Raw genomic sequence first — 15,122 nt, forward strand, 5'->3', positions numbered from 1 at the left:
GATTATTTCTATTATATGTATATTTTCTATTTTAGTAGTTGCTGCTTTCTTATTTTGATCCTTTTACTTATTTTGAGTTTAATTTGCTATTTCTTTTATAATTTCATTACGCAGCTTATATACTTATATATTCCTAATATATGTACTTAAAGCTATAAAGTTCCCTCTAATCATATTTTTAGCTTTACCCTGCAAGTTTTAATGTTATAAATTTTAAGCTATTTCAAAATATATCCAATTTTTTATTGTGATTTCTTCTTGTTCCTATGTGTTATTTTAGATGTTTATTTGTTTCCATTCATACAGGGATTCTCTAATCATCTTGATTATTGTTTTCTATCTTAATTCTGCTGTTTTTATAAAATATACTTGAATTATCTCAATCTTTCAAACTTAAGAGACGTGTTTATGCCACAGTAGCAAACCATGTTTATTCTCTCTGTGCACTTGAATATATCGGTCAGACCAGGTTTCTCAATGTTGTTGAAACCTTTGATTTCTTCACTGCTTTTTTTTTTGTCTGCTTATTCTATCAATAATTGAGAGATGCATATTGAATTCTCCCATTAGATTGTGGGTTTGTATTTTTTCCTTTTAGTTCTACCAATTTTGCCCTACATTTTGATGTTGTATTATTAGATATATAAAAATTAAAATAATTACATATTCCTTTATTATGTCCATTATTATGAAATTATTTTCTTTAATAAATGTTTTGTACCTTAAAATGCACATTGACTGATATTAGTATTAACTATATAAGAATTCTTCTGGTTATTGTTTAATTTATATACTTTCTATCCTTCTGTTTTCAATCATTTTCTTTATATTTAAGAACAGTATATTATAAGCAACTATGTTTTATTTTCCTTATGCAAACTAAAATTATTCATCTTTCCATTAGAGAATTTTTTCTATTTATATTTAATGAAATAATTGATATGTTTGGATGTGATCTACCACATTTCTAGCCTCTGTTATCTCCTATTTGTTCTGTGCTCATTTCATGCCTCTTTCAGATTGTTTATTATTCCACTATCCTATTTTTATTATTTTGGTAGTCATACATTCTTTTACTATGTTTGTTTAATGATTGCCATAGAAATTACATTATATATCATTATCAAAGTCTCATATTTTTATTGTTTTTACTTCTTCACAGACGATTCTAGGAACTTGGACATTTTAATTCCATTTACTCCAACCTCTAATTGTATTCACTATGTATGTTATCAATTCACTGTATACTTTAAGCCCCACAAGACATTCTTATGCATTCAATTCATATTTAAATTTCTGTAAATTTACCTATTTTGTGTTCTTCATTCCTCACCAAATTAATAAATCTTTGTCAGGGATTATTTTTCTCTTCCCTTCAGTATTTATCTTATGGTAGGTTTGCATTTGACTTATTCTCTCATTTGTGTGTGTGTGTGTTTCTGTATGTATCTTTATTTCACATTAACTTTTTTTAAAGATTTTATTTATTTGACAGATAGAGATCACAAGTAGGCAGAGAGGCTGGCAGAGAGAGAGAGAGAGAGAGGAGGAAGCAGGCTCCCTGCTGAGCAGAGAGCCTGATGTGGGGACTCGATCCCAGGACCCTGGGATCATGACCCGAGTGGAAGGCAGAGGCTTTAACCCACTGAGCGACCCATGCGCCCCTCATATTAACTTTTAAATGATATTTTCACTAAACATAGATTCTAGGTTGGAAGTTATTTTTTTCTGTACCTTACATTTTATTATTTGAATTGTATTCTGACTTCCATTATCTGTTGGGAAGTTAGACTGAAATGTATCTTTTTCCTCAGAATACTAAAGATTTTGTACTAACTTTTGTTTTTCAATAGTCTTAATATTTTGTGCCTAGATGTGGTTTTCTTTATATATATTTTACCTAGAGTTTATACTTCTTGGATTTGTCTAACCAATGCTGCAAAGTTTTCATCAATTATCTCTTTGATATTATTTCTACCCTATTTTTCCTCCATTCCAGACTCCAATTAGACATATGTTAGATCTTTTCCATATATTCTAGGTCTCCTAAAATCTTTTCTCTACTTTTAATTCCTTTCACTCTATGCATTAATCTCTATATGTTCCTCAAGTTTATCTTTCGCTAATTCTATTTTTAACAGGATCTAGTCTGCCATTAAAATCATTCATTGAATTTTTAATTTTATTTTAATTTTATAATAAAATTTGCATTTGATTCATTTTATACATTCTGATTTATGACTAAAAGTTTCATGCTGTTCTCTTATCTTATTTAACATAGGAAACAATTTTATTTTAAAGTCTGCATCTAATAATTACAATATCTGAATCCTCTATGGATCTCTTCCTATTGCCTTTCGTGAATATTATTATTATATTTCATTCACATCATCTCATCTCTTTGTGTATTTAATTACTTTTATAAACACTTCCACTTTTAGCTGAAAGACACTTTTTTTCTGGAATAGTTGATGTACAGATGGTGTGCCTTAAGTTCTGGTATATTTGGAAATATCTACTATTGCATTTATATCAGAATAATTTTCCAAAAATTTAATTTTTGTGTTGTTGTTGTTGTTTTTTCTCTAAGAAATCCAAACATATTTCATTGCCATCTACTTGCATTCACTATTCCTGTAGGGAAGCCTGGAACCAAATTGATTTTCTCTTTTTCTTATTACTTGTATGTATTATGTGAGACACTATAGAATTATTTATCTTCAAATTCTGAAATGTTCATCAAGATATTTTTTGGAAGATATTTTTCCATATCAATTTTTCCTAAGTCATGACATTCCTTCTCATTCTGTTTACTCAGATTGCTTCATTCCAGTGTTTTCTTTCTTCTTTTTTTTAAGATTTTGTTTATTTATTTGAGAGAGAGAAATAGTGAGAGAGAGAATGAACAGGGAGGAGAGGGGGAAGGGAACCCCATGTGGGGTTCAATCCCAGGATGCTGAGATCATGACCCAAGCCGAAGGCAGCCACTTAACAGACTGAGCCACCCAGGCACACATATTTTCTTTTATTATACTTTTAACACATTTTTTCTCTTCCACTTCTTAAATTTTTACATTCTTGACCACCATTTATATGTATATATGGTTGGATCTCTTTAATTTTTTCTCTAATTATTTATATCTCTGTTATTTTCAAAGTATGTGATCCATACCTTTGTCTATACTTTCAATGTTGGCCTTTTTTTTTTAACACTTTGTGCTAATGAGACTTTATTTTTACCATATTACTTTTTACCTTTTTTCTTTCCTTAACTCACCCAGACCAATGTTATCCCTCTGTTGTCTTACCTCTTCTATCTAGTTTATTTTTGTGCTATTTTTCCTTACAACTTATTTCATCAGTCAGTGTTCAATAAGGAAAAATAAACCACTGCAGCATCTTAATAGACATAATTTAATATAAAACATTGTCAACCAAGTATTGGAGAACTGAAAAGGAAAAAGGGAAACATTGAGATATCAATTACTGTTGATATAATTACTGTTGAAAGACTTCAAAAGTCTTTGCCCAAAATTCCTTTCTACTATAGATCTCAGGTCTTCAGACATGTGTCCTTCATTAGCCTTGTTTGTTAAGTTCTCTTTTGGAGATAGCATCACACATTAGTTGCTGGACCATTCTGAGTGTTACCCACTGAAGGAAGGGCTAGAGATCAGGGAAGGAAGGGCTAGAGATCAGGGAAGGAAAGGACATGGACTGAGCTGGTAAAACTTCTAACACAGATGCATAGCTTCATGTTGTGATCACTTAACTTTTACTTAAGCTAATCAGATCTGCTGATGGCTGTGTGTGCTCGCAATTTACCCCACCTGGATAGTCATATTACTTTGTGCTTTCTATTTTTTGCTAGGTCCCAATTTTATCTATTTTCTAGCTATTATTCATGGTGTGTGGTTTGAGTTGGTGGCTTTTTTTTTTTCTAGTTAGTTGAACATGGAGATTTCTTTTCAATATTTTTTTCATTTCTTTGGGTTCTTTCTGTTCATAAGTAATAGAATATAAATAACTTTACATTGGTATTTTCAGCTACAAAGCATTAAATTGGTATTGAAGCCATTATCCATCACAGCTGTCTAGGGTCTCTTGTAATTAAATACTTTGAATTTGAGTGCAAGAAAAGGCTTCTGTACTTCTATAACTCATTATGTTTCCTGTATACTTCCTTAACTCTTAAGACGTTCAAAACAATATATAAAGGTCAATTTTAGTAACTATTTTTTTTTAGTAACTCTAGTTTTTATATTCATTCTCCAAAATGCTTCTTTTGATTTTATGATGTAGATATCTACTTGAAGTCTTTCTATATGCCGCTTGAAATCCTGTTTACAAGGAGGTAATATAACTGATAATTTTAAAAATTCAGTAGGATCAATTACTCAAGATGTGGATATCATGCTGCAGCTTTTGAATGAAAGCTTTGGACATTTTCCTAAGAGGATCCCCCACTGTTAATTAGGAGGTTCATAGTGGAAATGTCCACAATAGCCAAATCCTGAGTGAAATAAGTCAAGCAGAGAAAGTCAATTATCACATAGTTTCACTTACTTGTGGAACATAAGGAATAACATGGAGGACATTAGGAGAAGGAAAGGAGAAGTGAATTGTGGGAAGTCGGAGGGGGAGACCAACCATGAGAGAGTGTGGACTCTGAGAAAATATCTGGGAGTTTTAGAGAGGAGGAGGGTGGGGAATGGGTGGGCCTGGTGGTGGGTATTAAGAAGGGCACATATTGCATGGAACACTGGGTGTTGTACATAAACAATGAATCTTGGAACACTGCATCAAAAACTAATGATGTATTTTATGGTGACTAACATAACAGAATTTTTTTTTTTTTTTAATTAGGAGGTTTCTCGGTAGTAGTATTTTAGTCATTTTGGGGAAAGATTGGGCCAGGTGTTAGGAAAAATGACACTGATGAATTTCAGTTTGAAATCCTTCCTCTGCTTAGCCAGGACTAGCCAGTGTCACTTGCTGCACTAGGACTGAAACCTGTGGCTGGGTGGTCTTATGAAAGTCTTTAAGTCACATTGAGTCTTCCAGCCCTCACTTGTAGAATGAGGATGATTGATGATATCTTCCTCATAGGATGTTGTGGAGAGCTGTGCCTTTGTGTATATTTCCTGTCCTTTCCCCAGCTTAGAAAATGCCAGCATTCCCACCCCTGCTGGTGCCCTCAAAATTGAATGTGAAACTTACTATCCATGCACAGCAGAAAAAAGCATTACATGGGAGTCATAGTCAAAAAAGCATTGAACTCAGGAGATCGGAGTACTCAATAATCATTTGGCAATTGTTGGTTTGTATACTCCAGTGGCAGAGGCCCAAAGGTTCTTCTGGAATTCCTTCTTTGTATTGGCACAATATGTCTGAGCTAGACTTTTCCAGGTCCCATAGTGCTTGTTCTAATGTCCACCATTATTTTTAGTGACCTTAACTTTGGTATAAGCCATCTTGGGTCTGTAACTGCCTGTTATGAGCTACTGGAGAGTCTCATTTCTGCTTTCACTGTACTCCCTGACTGCCCTCACACACATGACATCTGGTATACAGTAGGTGCTTCAATAAATGTTGGCTGGATTGAGTTAAAATGGCATTGCTTGGCACATAATGTGTGTTAAAGACATGAAATGTGTGATGAGGGATGAATGGAGCAGTTGAGTAAATGAATGAATGCTGTGAAGACATCTGGTAAGTTACCTGAAATTAAAAACACACTCTGTGCCAGATGCCATGCAGGGTACAGCTTAAAAGAGAAATAGAGACAGCCTTATCTTCTTTGCTCAGAATAAAGGACATTCTCTCAGGCTTAGGACAAGGTTTTTTACTCGAAGAGGCATGGGACGATTTCCCAGCATTGGGCTTAGTGCCCTTTGAGAAGAAAATGACACATGGTCAAAGAGAAAAGTAATAATAAATTATTATACATCCTCCTAGAGCCTAGACAAGCCAAGATCCTTACTGGGAAAAGCAACTCAGGATATGTAATTTGGCATCATCACAACATGCAGATATTTTTGTTGTTGTTGTTGTTTGGACATATAATTCACATAAAATTTTACACAACATAAAATTCACTCAAAGAGTAAAACTCAAGTGCTTTCAGTAGATTCACAAGATTTTGCAACTATAGCCACTATTCAATTCCAGAATATTTTCATCCAACTCCCTCCTCCGCAAAAAAAAAAAAAAAACACAAAAAAAAAAAAAAAAAAAAAAAAAAAAAAAAAAAAAAAAACCAAACCCATTACTAGTCACTTCTAGTTCTCTCTTACCCCCAGTCTCTGGCAATTACTCACCTAATTTATGTCTCTATGGATTTGCCTATTGTGGACATTTCATATAAATGCCATAGGTATCATGGGTTTTCCATAATGGCATGGGAATGCAATAGTGGCCTTTGTATCAGACATTTTCAGGTTAGCATATTATTTTCAAAGTTCATCCATGGTAACATGTATCAGTACCTTTTTCCTTTTTACAGCTAAATAATATTTCATTTCATTGACATACCAGATTCAATTTATCCATTATCATTTGATGGTCATTTGGGCTTTTTCTACCATTTTGATATTGTGAATAATGCTGTTATAAACATTTGTTTACAAGGTATTTGGGGGAATATGTGTTTTCAAATCTCTTGGATACACACCTTCAACTGAAACTCCTGGGTCATAGGTAACTCTATGTATAACTTTTTCAGGAACTGCCAAACTATCTTGCACAGCAGTCTCACCATTCTATATTCCCATCAGCAGTGTACAAGTTCCAATTTCCCTACATCTTTATGAATATTTGTTATTCACTGCCTTTCTGATAATAGTCATTTTCAGGTATAGGAAGTGGTATCTCATTGTGCTTTTGATTTGCATTTCCCTGATGACTAATGACAGTAAGTATCTTTGCATGTGTTTGTTGGCCATTTGCAGATCTTCTTTGGATAAATGGCTATTTAAGTCCTTTGCCTTTTTTTGCCAATTGTTGTCTTTTTACTTGCTCTTATTATATTCCAGATAATAGGTTCTTATTAGATATATAATTTGCAAATATTTTCTCCCACTTTCTGAGTTGTCTTTCCATTTTCTAGATAGTGTCCTTTGATGCTCATAATTCTTAATTTTTATAAAGTCCAGTTCATTTTTTCTTTGATTTTTTTATGATTGTTTTGTCATATCTAAAAAACTATGACCTTGTTTCATTCATTCTTCTATACATAGCTGTCCAATTTTCCCAGCACCCTTTATTGAAGAGACTGTCTTTTTTCCATTGTATATTTTTTCCTGCTTTGTCAAAGATTATTTGACCATAGAGTTGAGCATCTATATCTGGGCTCTCTACTCTGTTCCATTGGTATATGTGTCTGTTTTTGTGTCAGTACCATGCTGTCTTGGTGATCACAGCTTTGTAGTAAAGCTTGAAATCAGGCAATGTGATGCCCACCATTTTGTTTTTCTTTTTTAACATTTCCTTAGCAATTCAGGGTCTCTTCTGGTTCCATACAAATTTTAGGATTGTTCGTTCCAGCTCTTTGAAAAATGCCAGTGGAATTTTGATCGGGATGGCAATGAAAGTACAGATTGCTCTAGGCAGTATAGACATTTTAATGATGTTTATTCTCCAGGTACATGAACATAGAATGCTCTTCCATTTTTTTGTGTCTTCTTTAATTTTTTTCATGATTGTTCTGTGGTTCCTCCAGTACAGATCCTTTACCTCTTTGGCTGGGTTTATTCTCAGATATCTTATGGTTCTTGGTGCTATAGTAAATGGAATCAATTCTCTAATTTCCCTTTCTATATTTTCATTGTTAGTGTATAAGAAAACAACTAATTTCTGTTCATTCATTTTGTATCCTACCACATTACTGAATTGCTGTATGAGTTCTAGTAGTTTGGGGGTGGAGTCTTTCAGGTTTTCCATATAAAGTATCAATGTCATCTGCAAAGAGAGAAAGTTTGACTTCTTATTTGCCAGTTTGAATACATTTTATTTCTTTTTGTTGTGTGATTGCTGTTGCTAGAACTTCTAGTACTATATTGAACAACAGTGGCAAGGACAGACATCCTTGTCATGTTCCTGATCACAAAGGGAAGGCTGTCAGCTTTTCCATATTGAGAATAATACTGGCTGTGGGTTTTTCATAGATTTTATGAAGTTGAGGAATGTTCCCTCTATCCGTATACGTTGAAGCATTTTAATCAGGAACAGATGCTGTAACTCGTCAAATGCTTTTTCTGCATCAATTGAGAGGACTATGTGGTTTGTCTCTCTTCCCTTATTGATTTGTTCTTTCACAATGATTGATTTGAAAATGTTGAATCACCCTGGTATCCCAAGGATAAATCCCACCTGGTCATGGTGGATATTTTTAATGTACTGTTGGATTCTATTAGCTAGGGTCTTTTTGAGAATCTTGGCATCCATACTCTACAGGGATATTGGTCTGAAATTCTCCTTTTTGATGGGGTCTTTGCCCATCAAAGGTGCCATCTCTTACACCATACACAAAGATAAATTTGAAATGGATAAAAGACCTCAGCGTGAGGCAAGAATCTATCAAAATCCTCGAGGATAACCTCTTCGACACCGGCCACAGAAACTTCTTTCAAGACATGTCTCCAAAGGCAAAGGAAACAAAAGTGAAAATGAATTTTTGGGACTTCATTAAGATCAAAAACTTCTGCACAGCAAAGGAAACAGTCAACAAAACAAAGAAGCAACCCACGGAATGGGAGAAGATATTCACATATGACACTACAGACAAAGGGCTGATATCCAAGATCTATAAAGAACTTCTCAAACTCAACACCCAAAAAACAGATAATCACATCAAAAAATGGGCAGAAGACATGAACAGACACTTCTTCAAAGAAGACATAAAAATGGCTAACAGACACATGAAAAAAATGTTCATCATCATTAGCTATCTGGGAGATTCAAATCAAAACCACATTGAGATACCACCTTATGCCAGTTAGAATGGCCAAAATTAACAAGACAAGAAATAAGTGTTGCAGAGGATGTGGAGAAAGGGGAACCCTCTTACACTGTTGGTGAGAATGCAAGTTAGGTGCAGCCACTTTGGAAAACCGTGTGGAGATTCCTTAAGAAATTAAACATAGAGCTTCCCTATGACCCTGCAATTACACTACTGGGTATTTACCTCAAAGATACAGATGTAGTGAACAGGAGGGCCATCTGTACCCTAACGTTCATAGCATCAATGGCAATAGTCACCAAACTGTGGAAAAAGCCAAAATGTCCTTCAACAGATGAATGGATAAAAACGATATGATCCATATATACAATGGAGTATTATGCCTCCATCAGAAAGGATGAATACCCAATTTTTGTATCAATATGGATGGGACTGGAGGAGATTATGCTGAGTGAAATAAGTCAAGCAGAGAAAGTCAACTATCACATGGTTTCACTTACTTGTGGAGCATAAGGAATAACACGGAGGACATTGGGAGATGGAGAGGAGAAGTGAGTTGGCGGAAATCAGAGGGGAGAGGAACCATGAGAGACTGTGGACTCTGAGAAACAAACTGAGGGTTTTGGAGGGTAGAGGGGTGGGGGGGGTGAGCCTGGTGGTTGATATTAAAGAGGGCACGTATTGCTTGGAGTACTGGGTGTGGTGCATAAACAATGAATCTTGGAACACTGAAAAAAATTAAATTGCATTAAAAAGCAAAAAAGTAAATTAAAAAAAAATTAAAACTATTCCTAATCTAAGGTCATAAAGATTTAGATCTATGATTTTCTCTAGGGTTTTCTTCTGAAAATCTGACATATTTGTCTCTTATATCAAGACATTTAATCCATTTTGAGCTAATTTTTCTATGTTGTTTGAGGTGGGGTTCAAATTTATTCTTTTGCATAAATCCAATTGTCCCAGCACCATTTGTGGCAAAGATTATTCTTTCTTCAGTAAATGGTTGGGGCAACTTCATTGAAAACCAATTGATCATAGAGGCATTGTTTTATTTCTGAACTCTCAATTCCATTCAACTGATCCATAGGTTTATTTTATGCCAGTACCACATTGTCTTGATTACCATATGCTTGTAGTAAGTTTTGAGTCAAGAGAATGTGGGTGTTCTAATTTTGTTCTTTTTTAAGACTGTTTTAACTTTTCTATGTCTCATTTCCATAAATATTTTAGATCAGCTTGCCCATTTTGGGGAAAAGTAATTTTGATTAGAAGGGCATAGAATCTGCAAATCAATTTGGAGAGTATTACCATCTTAACAAATTATCCAACCCATTAGTATGAGATATCTTTTCATTTATTAGGTGTTCTTTTAAGTCCTTTCAACGTTTTTTGTTGTTTTTTTTTTTGTAGTTTTCAACATACAAGCCTTATACTTCTTTGGTCAAATTTATTCCTGAACATTTTATTAGTTTTGATGGTTTCATAAATGAAATTGTTTACTTAACTTTATTTTCAGATTGTTTATTGATAATGTGTGGAAATACAACTGATTTTGTACATTGATTTTGTAACCTGCAACTTTACTGAAGTCCTTCATTAGCTCTAATAGTTTATTTGTGTATTCTTTAGGATTTTCTTTGTAAAAGATCATGTGAGCTGCAAATACATGTACTTTTACTTCTTCCTTTCCAGTCTACATGGCTTTTATTTCTCTTCCTGGCCTAACTGGCCTGGATAGAACCTCTATTACAATGTTGAGAATAAGTGGTGAAAGGCAACATCCTTGTCTTATCCTTGATCTCAGGGGGAAGTTCTGTCCTTTGCCTTCAGGTATGAATTGGCTATGGGTTTTTCACAGATGCCTCATATTAACTTAAGAAAATTGCCTTCCATCTCTAGTTTGTTGAGTGCTTTCTATCATGAAAGGGTTTTGGATTTTGTCAAGAGTTTGTATCTATTGAGATGATTATATGATTTCTACCCTTTATTCTATGAATATTAGAATGTGTTACATTGATTGATTTTTGTATACTGAACCAACCTGGCATTCCTGGGATAAATCTGACATGGTGAATGATAACTTTTACACGTACCTAGTTTGTAACTTACTAGTATTTTGCTAGTATTGCTAGTATTTTGTTGAGGATATTTTGTATCTGTCTTCATAAGAAAAACTGGTATAACTGATGAATCATTGAAAACTACATCAAAAACTAATGATGTACTATACAGTGGCTAACTGAATGCAATTTTAAAGAAAAGAAAAATTGGTGTAGAGTTTTATTTTCTTGTGATAGATTTGGTTTTGGTATCAGGATAATACTGGCTTCCTGAAATGAGTTGAAAAGTCTTTTCTCCTCCTTTACTTTTTGGAAGAGTTTGTGAAGAATTGGTGTTAATTCATCTTTAAATTTTAATAACATTTATTAGCAAATCCACCTGGTTCTGGGTTTCTTTTGTGGGAAGCTTTCATTGCTTACTTAATCTCATTACATGTCACAAATCTATTCAGATTTCCTATTTATTCTTGAGTCTGTTTTGGTAGTTTGTCTTTCTAGCAGTTTGTCCATTTTATATAGATAATCTAAATGATGGCACTCATTCATCATAGTATTCCCTTATAATCTATTTTACTTCTGTGTGATACATAGTAATGCCCTTCTTTTCATTTCTGATTTAATAATTTGAGTCCACTCTCTTTCATCGTTAATCAGTCTCACTACATCTTTTTCAATTTTGTTAATCTCTTCAAAGAACCATTTTTTAGTTTTGTATATTTTTTCTGCTATTTTTCTGCTCCCTAATTTATTTATTTCCACTCTATCTGTATTATTTATTTCCTGCTGTTGCTTTGTGTTTAGTGCTCTTCTTTATCTAATTTAAGGTAGATGGCTAAGCTGCAGACTTTAGATATTTCTTCTTTTTTTATGTTGACATTTATAGCTATAAATTTCCCTCTGAGCAATGCTTTCACTGTATCCCATAAATTCTGGTATGTTGTGTTTTCATTTTCATTTATCTCAAAATATTTTCCAATTTCTTGTGATTTCTTTTGGACCTACTGATCAATTAGGAGTGTATTTTTTAGTTTCCATATGTATGTGAATTTTTCAAAATCCCTTCTGGTATTAACTTCTAACTTAATTCTATTGTGCTCAGAGAACATACTTTGTATGATTTCAATCCTCTTAAATTTATTAAGACTTATTTCGTGGCTAATATATTATTTATCATGAAGCAATTTCTATGTGTGCTTGGGAAGAATGTTTTCTGCTGTTAGACTGTCTTATTAGGTATCAGCTTTGGTAGTGTTGGGAGTCATCTACTATTTGCTGATCTTCTGCCTAATTGTTCTATTCATCAATGAAAATGGGGTACTAACATTTCCAACTATTATTTTGCATTGTCTATTTCTCTCTGTCAGTTTTGTTTCATATGTTTTGGGATTCTTGCTGTATTTATAATTGTTATAGCTTTTTGATGGATTTTCTACTTTATCATTATAAAAATATCTTTTGTCTCTAGTCATCTTTTCTTGTTTTAAATTCCATTTTTTCTGGAGGCACCTGGGTTGCTCAGCTGGTTGAGCCTCTGACTCACAGTTTTAGTTCAGACCATGATCTCATGCAAGTCATGGGATCAAGCCTCACATCAGGCTCTGTACTCAGCTGGGAGTCTGCGTGAAGATTCTCTCCCTCTGCCCTTTCCCCCACTCTTGCATGCACTCCCTCTTCCTCTCTCCCTCAAATAAATAAATCTTTTTGAAAAATCAATTGGTCTGATATTAGTATAGCCACTCCAGCTCTCTTTAGGTCACTATTTGCATGGATTATCTTTTCACATACTTTTATTTTCAACCTATTCGTATCTTTGAATCTTGAGTGTGTCTCTTAGTTCTCATAGGGTTGCATCGTGCTTCTTGATCTATTCTTCCATTCTCTGCCTTTTAATTGAAAAGTTTGATCCTCGAAACCTGCCTTCACCACTAGAGATTGCAGAAAAAGTACTTATTTTTACCCTTTACCCACAGAGTATAAACTATTATGCATTCCACTCCTTATCAAGGCATCACCAAGTCACCAGTTATTAAATTTGTCCATCAGTTTCTCCCTCTGTGTCTCAGTTTCCTCATCTTTAAAATAAGACAGAATTTTACTATTCTTTTGACAGTCAACATGCAATGACACAGTGCACACCTGTCCAGAGAGGAGCACAATTCCAGACTTCTCCCCCTGATTCCATAACTGAGATCCAGTTGAGAGACTGAAGAGCACATTTTTTTTCACCTTAGGAAAAATAACAGTAACAGGAATGAGACTTTGTTTTTCTTTAAGCCCAAAGAAGTTTGAGTTATCATCTAATGACCTGAGGTTGCTTCTAATATCCTTGACAATATTTGTTCCCAGAGAATCAGTCAGAAACCTGAGACTGAATCCTCCCCTTCCTTTATCTGCATCCCATTCCTGAGTCACAAACACCTGTTATTTCTACTTGCCAAATATGTGTCCTCCCACCTCCTCTTCTTCCCTGCTGCCACCCTGCCTAATTTCTGCCTTTCTCATTTCTCAGATCCTAAATCTTCACATTCCTGCTCTGTCCCTCTACCCTCTCTATATGCCAGATTGCATTATCACAGCACAAAGCAAACTTTCTAACACGGCCCTCACCATCACTAGCCTGCTACTTAAATATCCCATTTAAACTGCAGGATCCTTGGCTTCTCACCCAAGACTTTTGTGATTAGATGCCTCCCCACCCACAGGCTCACTGCATCCACTTCTCTTCACTCAGTCTTTCCACCATACCTAAATAGATGGAGAGAGTAGGTCCTGCCCAGTCTCTCTGCTTCAGCAGCTCTCCCACCACTGCACTCACTCAACAAAATTTAACGTAAGTGTGAAATTCCCCTCACATATTTTTAAGGTACCACCTAACTTTTGAACGCAAATATATAATTTCTTATATACTATAAGTACTGTTGCTTCAAAATAAAACGTTTAGGTCTTACTTTAGAATTTGTGCAATAGAATAACAACAGCAAAAACCTACTAGGGCAAGTTAAAACCCACTATTATCCATTTTTTTTTAAATACATGAACAGCAACAAAAATAAGATGGGTAATATCCACTTTAGCAGTCAGAAATACTACTTCTTTTTTTCTTATTGAGCATAGTTTCACCCCACTTCCCTCATAGAATTTTATTCTAATGTCATAAAATGTTATGCTTGAAAGTGCTTTATTATCATCCTTATAAAATTCTGCAACAGAAACATGTATATGATTTGAAATTATTTTATTTCTTATGAACTAAAGGCCTTAGGTGTTTAAAATGTTTTTTTCTAGATCAAATTATCATTACAATTATTCTTTACACATAATTGATCAAATCAAGATAATAGAATAGAGATGTTAGTAAATTATTATACATAAAAAGTTAAATCATATGGGAATGCTTTTCTCAAGGAGATGATTTTGGAGTAGTTCCGTATCCTGATGATCTGTCCCCTAGGTCAGGAGAGAAAAGGGAGGGACAGTGTGATTTACCCACCTATCCAGAAGTTTTTGGATCTCCTCTTCCTATGTTTCATACAAAGCAAATTCACTTTGTCGGGACCCTATAATTTGTCTTTGCAAAGACATGGATGAAATTTGCTTACTTCTAGATTTCAACAAGACAGATTTAGCATTGATTTTATTGTGCTCTTTGGCTTTTGTGTTTTTGTTTTGGACCTGTAGACACAGAGAAACTTTGTTCACATCTGAGAGTAGGTGAGGATTTTGCTACACCAACAAGTGTTATTTAGTACCTAGGACTCCTTCTTAGTTATAGCAATTAGATCTCCTTTTGATTTTACTGAAAGCCAGTAATTAGAAACCGCCTGACTTAGAAAGGTTTTTGGTACCAAGTTGTGCAGATCATCACTACTCAGTGTCTGGGACATTGCACAAAGACCCCATTGCACGACTCGCAGAGGACCATCGGACATGCCTATCAGCTTTCATTCAGAGGCACTGGGTTCAAGCAATGAAGAGAAAGAATTAGGTCTTATTTTATCATATGCTTTAAATATATTTTCATCCAGACCTTGAGGCTGAGGCTCAGCCAGCTGAAATGATGGAGAGCCACTGACGGTGTGCTTAGAAAGATGAGCATGGCGGCT

The sequence above is a fragment of the Enhydra lutris genome, unplaced genomic scaffold (assembly GCF_002288905.1).
Source record: "Enhydra lutris kenyoni isolate GAN:26980312 unplaced genomic scaffold, ASM228890v2 scaffoldscaffold6, whole genome shotgun sequence".
Classification (NCBI taxonomy): Eukaryota; Metazoa; Chordata; class Mammalia; order Carnivora; family Mustelidae; genus Enhydra; species Enhydra lutris.